Source organism: Protopterus annectens, chromosome 2.part2 (assembly GCF_019279795.1).
Source record: "Protopterus annectens isolate FY-2018-M chromosome 2.part2, PAN1.0, whole genome shotgun sequence".
NCBI lineage: Eukaryota > Metazoa > Chordata > Ceratodontiformes > Protopteridae > Protopterus > Protopterus annectens.
The window spans coordinates 499,174,895-499,184,827 of NC_056730.1; the positions used below are offsets into that span (position 1 = coordinate 499,174,895).

General features: G+C 37.4%; 1 long non-coding RNA gene across 1 annotated transcript in view; it reads left to right on the top strand.

Moving 5' to 3' along the window:
- The window catches only part of LOC122796032, a 59,268-nt gene extending 49,742 nt beyond the window's left edge, over positions 1 to 9,526 (top strand). Inside the window, exons 2-3 of the long non-coding RNA XR_006363900.1 lie at positions 6,442 to 6,518; positions 8,133 to 9,526. This is a non-coding gene — a long non-coding RNA (uncharacterized LOC122796032). The remainder of the gene's footprint in view (positions 1 to 6,441; positions 6,519 to 8,132) is intronic.
- The last annotated feature ends 407 nt before the right edge of the window (positions 9,527 to 9,933 follow it).

Consider the following 9,933-nt stretch of genomic DNA (forward strand, 5'->3'; position numbering starts at 1 on the left):
AGCAATGACATATATGAAAGATAGGTAATAGCATATCATTGACAGACTCTCGATGTTGAGAGTTTGTGTGTTGTATTGTAGATCCTGATGTGGAAAAGTAAAGAGAAAGACAACACAGTCATGTATACAGGCACTGGAATAGTAGCATGATGGCATATATGACACAATCATGGGGGCTGTCGATACTCACTTGACGTATGGTGCACCTGTTGCCCCTGTGTAGAAAAACAGTACTTTCTCCTGCACAGCTTATGCCCCTAGTGGGTGTACCTGTAGTGTACAATGTTAAAGAAATATCAGTATGACAGTAAACAGCAATGCCATGATATGAGGCTGAGGCAATAACCAGTCATGGTCACAGTAAAATTGCATGGAGACACTCACCCACTATTTCCTGGTATTGTACAGAAGCAGATAGCCCTATGAACATTAATGCAGGCAGCATTACACATATGGCTAGATGTCATTACACTTATATTGATTGTCATCACCCTGTGTGAATCTCTGTACACAACTCAGTTCAAATCCTGAAAAAAATGACAATACATGAACATGCATGCTACACTAATATGTGTTGATTTACTCTGTAGTCATCTATGTTATTCAAAGTACCATATATATGCATGGCCTGGAACACTTGCTTCTATCCCACCCTGGGTATGCAACACTCCCCACTTATTGTTTGCATGGATGCAAAAAATAGTGTGATCTCATTGGGGGTATTAATGGTGGGCCACCACCAGTGGCATCTCTCAATCTCTCTTACTATCATAACCTGTTGACTGCACAGAGGATCATGTCAGAGCAGCAATGGTGACAGGCTTCACAGGATTTATTGTGATCAACCACTGCATTAATTATGTTGGTGAGATCGGCCCAGACTTCATTCCTCCATACTGTATTCCTTGCCCATCCAAAGAGTTTTTGTCCATGTTGTCACAGATCATCTATTATAATCTCATTCTCCTGTGGTGAGAAGTTGTTGCCCTTAATTCTGTTTGTCATCTGAAAGACAGTAATATGCACATGTTCAGATTCATGTGGGGGCCCACTTATGGAGATGATATTGTGGACAGCTTATGCCATTGCAACGACTGCATTCCTGTACAATGCAAAGTTCTATGAAATCTTACTTTGGCAAAGAGTAATGTGACATATGAAAACATACAACAATGCCTGCATACATAACACTTGTAAAATAACATAACTTGTGATATTTGTACAGTTTGCTGTGGGATTCAAACCCCTTACAGTAGAAAACCATGGCATGGAGGTCCATATCCAGCAATATCATGCTATAAAAGCCACAGTCATACCTATCAACTGTACAGATTTTTGCAGAATGTCCAGATTTCTGACTCATGTTTTTGGTCTATTACTCATAAAATTTGTGATTTTCTGGCAAATCAGTGGGATGATCTGAGGATTGAAGTCACTAAATAATGACATACATTTGAGTTTCAGACTGTAAAACCTTCAGAAAATGTATGTTAACATAAACCCTGTGACTCTAGCAACTTTCTAAGTTTATGAGCAATATTTAAAATCTGCCCCTATTTTGGGGCCTTTGTACCCCCATTTTGTTAGGCTTTGTCCAGATTTCTTGCATTAAGATGTTGAGAAGTATAATCACAGTCTGCATGCATTTCACATCAACAGACTACACAAATATATGTGTACAACAGAAATGTGTGGTGGCTGCAGCTGTAATGCACTTGTAGTCTAAACAGACAGGTATTTCATATTACTTGTTATAAATGATGACATCAGATCAACACAATCATTACTGAGCAATGAATGCCAGCAATATCAGCAAAAAGTATCTGTAAATTATCAATTGAACAACATACTGAAATATCCCAAATGCCTCAGGATCCATAAGCAGGCCACAGATAGTAAGGATCCTGTTCATATTGACCCAGTAGTTCCAAGACTTGTTTTAAAAACTATCAATGGCTAAATATCCATAACTGCAAAATGAATACATAGTACACAGTGGCATACTGATAATGCCAGAATCTATAGTTTTCTGTATATACACCACAGAATGTATGGAGTCACCTGCAAGATATACGGATAATTCATAAATCAGTCCTTATGTATTGTTCACTTTTGCTATGTATATCGATCTGTACAACTGCACATGGGATATTACTGCATGTCCTTGATGCAGATGTCAACACCTGTATGCATACAGGTAAATCACACACCACTCCAAATATTTTTCATGATGCACACATTTTCCATAAATGCATAAATCTAAAGAGATACATTTGAGGATGTGAAGTGTATAATGAGGTAATATTCCCCAAAACAGAAATGCTAGCAGGTGCCAGATTACCTTAGCAACTACCTGTGACTCAGGTATAACTAAAAGCAAGAGCAGCTATGTGCAGACATGTTTTAAGTAGCATTTGTGCCATACATAATTAATGAGGTTTATTAAAATTCTTGGTTTTGGAATCTCATTTGTGCACTTTATAAGTCATAGGTCATGGGTAACTTATAGGCTATATGCCCTTGTGGGTCATTTTCAGCCTAGCCAATTTCCCTCAAAGAAAATATTCAAAACCTGCACATTGCATCTGTGAAGTAAACACTTCAGTCATTATGGCAAGCCCCAACCTCACTGCTACATAAGGTCTTGAGATTTGGCACATAAACCAATAACTTTGCATAACAGGAAGGTACTCTGCTCAAGTACTCAATAGATATTATTAAATGGTACCATGTGTAGCACATGTCCATTATCTTCCAATGATCTGGATAATATGACATAAGCGCCACTTTTAAATATTGATGTTTATACATAAACAGATCAGATCATTGTTCCCTGTGAACTCAATGAGACCTTAGTGAGAAATTATCAGATATGAGCTCTTTTTCCATTGGACTATTGACATTATTGATAGCTACCTCAAAGATGCTTTGACATGTCCAAGTGCCCAAATGGACAGAGGAGGAGACAACTCAGATGCTGTCTGTCTATACTGGAATGGAGCATTGCATGAGACTCAGGCCATGGATCTTCAAAATGATTGGCATTTAGAACTAGATTGCAAGGGATCCTCTACAACAAAGGGGGATCTAGCAGACTGGTGTGCAATGTTCACCACTGCTGCAATGACTTGCATCAGAGGGGCACAGAGGAGCTTTGTCAGAGAGTTACCAAGGAACTTCAACAGCTGTTGGATGTCTACAGTAAGTGCCATAATGCTATTTATGCCTAAGCAATCCTACAGAATTTAAAGATATAACTGTGTTCCAAGTATATCAGATGTATGCCTTTTATAACCATTAAGTAGCATTTCTGACAATTAGCTCATCTGGATAATTAATAAGACATGGTGACTGTTCTCCATATAAGTATATTTAATATTCCCCTAGCCACACAGCAGAAACCAGTGCCACTGAATGTAGAAACTACATCAATTCAAGCCAATCCAAAAAAGACACTGTAGAGGTGCAGGTTTAAAAGCAATGAACAGCCCAGAAAATAGCAAGCAGGTTAAATAAATCCACTTTTACAACAAAACAAAAACACTCAGAGGTCATATAAAATGCTTAACTGATTCACTGTGTTTTTTTAATATTTCTCTAGGTTTTATTTATTTATTTAATAATGTTAATAACATTGCAGATGTACTTCTGTTTTCCAACGTATAACAATATACTAAAACAATGAGTGAGAAGGTCACTGAAAAAACAATCAATAAAAACAAAATGAAAACTACAGCAAAGCTAGAAGTTCCACTGAGTGACCTCCCAAACCTCTTGCATCAGAGGCACATGGGATATATACAGATGATCCTTATGAACTTCAGGTGTTTCAGATAATTGGTGATTCTGAATGCCCATGACTTGTTTCATCGTTTTAATGGACAGTTTCAGGCCAATAAAGCCAAACCCCAATAGCTGTGGATATACATATTTCGGCCATGTTATGACCTCATCAGCACAGCACAAGCAGAGTGTTTGACTAAGCTTAGAAACACAGGGCTGTTATACTCAGCTGATGTCCATTATCATTAGGGTCACTGCAAAAATACCCCAAACAACAAACTAAAACAATGAGTGAGAAGGTCACTGAAAAACCAATCAGTAAAAACAAAATGAAAACTTCAGCAAAGCTAGAAGTTCCACTGAGTGACCTCCAAAACCTCTTGTATCAGAGGCACATGAAATATAGGTAAATGATCCTTATGAACATCAGGTGTTTCAGCTAACTGGTGATTCTGAATGGCCATGACTTGTTTCATCATTTTAATGGACAATTTCAGACCAATAAAGCCAAACCCCATTCGTAGTGGATATACATATTTCGGCCTTATGACCTCGGCAGCACAGCACAAGCAAAATGTTTGACTAAGCATTAGAAACACAGGGCTGTTATACCCAACTGATGTCCATTATCATTAGGGTCACTGCAAAAATATCCCAAACAACAAACTAAAACAATGAGTGAGAAGGTCACTGAAAATACAATCCGTAAAAACAAAATGAAAACTCCAGCAAAGCTAGAAGTTCCGCTGAGTGACCTCCCAAACCTCTTGTATCAGAGGCACATGGGATATATGCAAATGATCCTTATGAACATCAGGTGTTTTAGCTAATTGGTGATTCTGAATGCCCATGACTTGTTTCATTGTTTTAATGGACAATTTCAGGCCAATAAAGCCAAACACCACTAGCTGTGAATATACATATTTTGGCCTTGTTATGACCTCATCAGCACAGCACAAGCAGAGTGTTTGATTCAGTTTGCTCAGTCAAACACTCTTCTTGTGCTGATGAGGTCATAACAAGGCTGAAACATGCATATTCACAGCTAGTGGGGTTTGGCTTTATTGGTCTGAAATTGTCTATTAAAATGATGAAACAAGTCATGGGCATTCAGAATTGACAATTAGCTGGAACACCTGATGTTCATACGGATCATTTGCATATTTCCCATGTACCTCTGATACAAGATGTTTTGGAGGTCACTCAGTGGAACTTCTAACATATAACAATATCCAATATCATTTCAAAGATCCAATATAGTCATGTATCACTGATGCCTATAGTGTCTAGGATGCTGACGACTATGCATTTCATAGTTATCCATAATGATATAAAAGTATCACCTAGACTACTTGCATTTGTGTGAACAGTAACTCATAAATAACTTCTTTACTCTGTTCTTCTTAATAAAATGAACATTCTTATTACAGTCCTGATTGTTTCAGCCAAATGGAATTCCTGTCCAACTGCCTACACATACGTTTTCATTTGTAATATGTGTTGATAGTTGTTATTTATGTAGATTATGGTGACCAATAGCAATTACATGTTGGATGCGTCTGTATTTATCCATTATGCGCAGGAATATGAATACACACATGCATTAACTGCTTGTTAAGAAGAAACATGTGCTGGCTGGTTATCTAGCTTGGAAAGAAACAGGCTGGCATGCATGTATGTTGGTGTGCTGTGGGTTGAATATATCATTATTTTTTTGTCTTTGTGTCTTTCATACAGTGTTGAATATTCTGCTCCACATACCTACGTATTGACATTAATGGTTATTTTGTGCATACTTACGAATAACACATTTATTTGCCAAATTTCTATTAATATCTTCATAATCCATAATGTTCTAGGAATAGCATCTTTTTAAGTACAGGGTTATGTGTAAATCTTGGAACAGAGTGTTATATTTCTGCCAAATAGCTTTTTGCAGAATATGCTATGATTTGCAAAAGTGCTATCAAGTGTAATTTTGTCATTCATTATTAAATTCACTTCAACAACCAAGTCAGTTGGTCAGACATACAGATGAAATGCAGAACAGAGAGATACAATGATGTAGGCATTTGATTTGTGATGTGCATTTTGCCAATGACTATCTTTACATATAGTCCTCCCACATACCTTTTTGTGTCCCTGATGTACAGCACCTTTTATATCCCTGTTAACAGAAGATATGTGATTCATGACAGTGTCCCACTGTCTGAAAGATGAAGCTTTTCACTTGCTGTTACTGGTTGTGACCACTGTGCTGATATGAATTAATTCTTGCAAATTATTCACCTAAATGTCAGCACATTCTTCTTTTTGTAAATCCTAAGCCGTGATGCATATTAGCAACTTATCCCTGCGAAATCATAACCCAGAGAATTTTTTGCTGCATTCAGAACAACACACCCTCAGGCGAGATGGAATAACTAGGCAGGTAGGTGTGAGAGTTGGAGTATGCACGGAGCCTAGAGTTATAGGTTTGAATTTCAGGTCCTCATCTCTGTTCAGAGATGTAAAGGATTGTGTGTGTAACACTGCAAAATGTGCATCATGATTATCTGATGTTCTTCAAAAGAAAGGTTTTTAGAACCTAGTCTGAGCAATGCATATCCTTGTTATTTGAGGGCTACATCATTCATAGTTGATCTTTTCTTTTTGCAGGTGACAAGGACAGGACCTGTAATCATGCCCAATGCATTGAACAGATGCACAGCTAGAAGAGCACCAGATGGAGAGAGGTACTTATTTTGTCTAGTTGGTTAAATAAAATGCATCTGAACCTTGTTACAAGCCCATATCTTTTACATTACCTGTAATTTACTTATAATGCCGGAATATCCATCATGCATCAGTAAGGAATGTGCAATAAAAACACTATACCTCTGCTTACAAGTCTGATTGGAATGCAAATATTTTAAATATCATTTAAAAGCAAGACATGTTTTCTGAAGATATCTTTTAAAATGTAGACTACAATCAAATGACAGTTAATATGTATAACTGTTGCACAGAGTTTAAGATTAATGTTTTACCTACATGCCTGTAGTGCCTTGTCTGCTATTTATAATGTGCGTTGGTACACTTGTATGTGGATATGGTTCCTAGTGACCAATCTGTTACTGATAGCCTGCCTATTAACATACTGAATGGGTTTCTGCTGTGTCAGTGTTCACACTGTCATTGGCAGACTGTGTGACATGCACTTTAGTTCAACATGGGTATCATATTAGCCTACAACACCTTTGATAGTTTGGATAAAACATACTTGTATCCTATCTGTGTTATTATTTGGTGTGCTGTATTACTTATACTTATGAGGGGTCAGCCAATGGCCATGCTGCCTAGAACAGCTGTTTGTTATATAGCTTGCACATTTTCCATGTTATTGTCATATCAGTGTGTCGCGATGTTAACAATGTTAATTGGTGGCTGTTCATATGACTCATTACGTGCACAGACTACAATTTATATTCACACATAGATATAACTGCTCAGGGAACATATGTAAGGGAAAATAATGAAAGTACTGATATCCTGTCAGATACTCAGCTGGACAGTTTACTGCGGCACACATCATTATTAAACAGTGCAGGTTCCATTACTAACGTTATGTTGTCATTTACAAGATTTTCTTTTGTCAGATTTCAGTTATGCGAATGTTGCATGAAGCAGTGTGTCAGGACATGCTTCTATTCAAATGTCAGGATATGTTATGTGTGCTTGTTTTGCATATGCTTGCCATACTTAATGCTGGCTAATAAACAACTGTTCAGGTCATGTCATGATTTCTATTGGTAAGCTGTGTCATATATGCCATTGCATTGCCTTGACTAAGCTACTCACATTGTATGATGGATACAGTGTCCCTGACATTTTCTATTATTAGACATGTCCATAAGTATAGAAAATGTGACATAGAGAAGGTGTTGTGTGCATGAGGCAACATTCACTAGCAGCAAATATGTTGATTATAATTGTGCTACTTCCTAATGTTTGCACCATTTCATCTTGAACACCTTTTGTCTCATATTTTTATATGCAGACTCATGTGGATGGGACATTACTTAATGTATCTTAGATTGCTGATGTACACATCAGTTTCACATTAATGTCAGCTATCATCTTCATCAGAATGTGTGGCTTGATAGACATTTACTTTTAATTGTTATTGCTTTGATTACTGACATACACTTCACATGGTGGTACGGAGGATAATGATCATAATATATTTTAATGTTTTATAGAGACTATTTTTTGCCTGTTCATTCTGTCTCAGTGGGTATGTTATGCAGACAGGTAGCATTAGATATGCATATGTAATTTCTGTTCTGTGTTCTGATTCATCTTAACAGAGCATGAGACCCATGGACAATCACCAATCAGATGTAGCTGACTAGTGCATGCCAGGTCACTGCTGGAGTCCTCAGATGATGATGACCATGAGAATGATGTGATGGAGAGGAAGCTGGACCAGCATGTGCCAACATCTCTGTTGCACCTTAGAGGAAACAACATCAGGAACAACAGGAGATGATTATAAGGAGTGGATATGTGAAGTGGTGACTGATGTGTTTTGAACACAAATGATTGACATGTTGGGGATTTTTTTTGAGGATATGGAGCAGGCTATGCATGACTCATTCAGAGACATAGCACAAGAGATCACTTGTAATGTTCTTCTCCATAATGGCAGTCCCTCAGGTCCATATGTGGTGCCTGTGTGCTCCAGTTGTGTAATGCTGCCATTATACTGTTTGACATATAATTGATTGGACTATAGATGCACTCGTCTGCATGCATGCCATTTAGTTGCTATACTTATGTGGTACATGTGGACACATACAATATAGATATTGTCGTGTGACATTTAATTATGTATCACATGTACATGACACACATTGGCACATTACTACTGTTTCCTTCCACATTCAGATGCCCATGCATTGTAGCAGTTAGCATGCAGCTACTGCTGCAACAATTACCCTATAAACATGTGTTCTATTATGAGAAACTCACAGGCAACACATGTTGTCCATAGTTAGGCACTACCATAGAGGTATGGTTAAGATTTGTGTATTGCCATATCATGTATGTGCAACAGAAGGACATATCATTGCCCATGTGTTTTGGATAAAAGTTGTCATGTTATCTTGCTGGGTCTCACTGGCATGATGTCATGTTGTGTGGCATGTTTTGGCAATGCTGATGGCATGTTTGGTCATACAAAGGTATGATATACATATGGGCAGACATTCTTTTCTGACTGCATAGAATGCCAGTTTAACAATCATGTATATACTGTGGTAATGATAATTTATTCAGTAAAAGTAAAGTATACCATGTTTGGTCTATGTTACGTTTAGTATCTCACCAGCCACCAACTCATCCTAAATCCAAATAAGACCAAGCTCATAATTTTCCCTAATAAATCTTCCAAACCCAGTACCCCAATCCCTCTCCATACTATCTAGCAATGGTATAAAAATCAAACCCACCAATCAGACCAAGCTGCTAGGGGTAACCATAGAGGATTCTCTAACATTTGATAAACACATCTATCTGACCATCAAAATAATCCACTCTAAACTAAGCGCTATATACAGGGTTAAATCTTACCTTACACAACAAACTAGATTAACCCCACAGAACATACCACTGTACTGCTGTCCTACAGCTCAACAGATAACTAAAAACCCCAACCTGTCCACATTTAAAACTACCCTGAAAGACTATTTAAATGATAACTGGCTATGCCCCTGTATTGCTCCCAACTAATATTCTTCCTATTCTTTCCCCACTCATCTCACATATGTTAGCCCAAATAGTGCTCATCCCACATAGGGCAATCCCACTATCTGTCTTATCTTTATTAATCTTTGTTCCTTCAGATGACCTAACTTGTAAAACTACATGCCCAATTTTGGTCTTTCAGAAGTGACTCACCTTGTAAAGCTACATGACTTATGTACCTCATATATATTGTAAAAATAAAAAAAATAGTATTCCTGTATGCCTGAAACATGCATGTTTATATTGTATTCTGTTATTATATTTTGCTATAATATTTTTGTTAAGCTCAGTTACATATTGTTAGCAATGTACTACTTAAACTAAGTTTACTGCTTGTACCTTAATAATGTTCTTTTTGTTGTG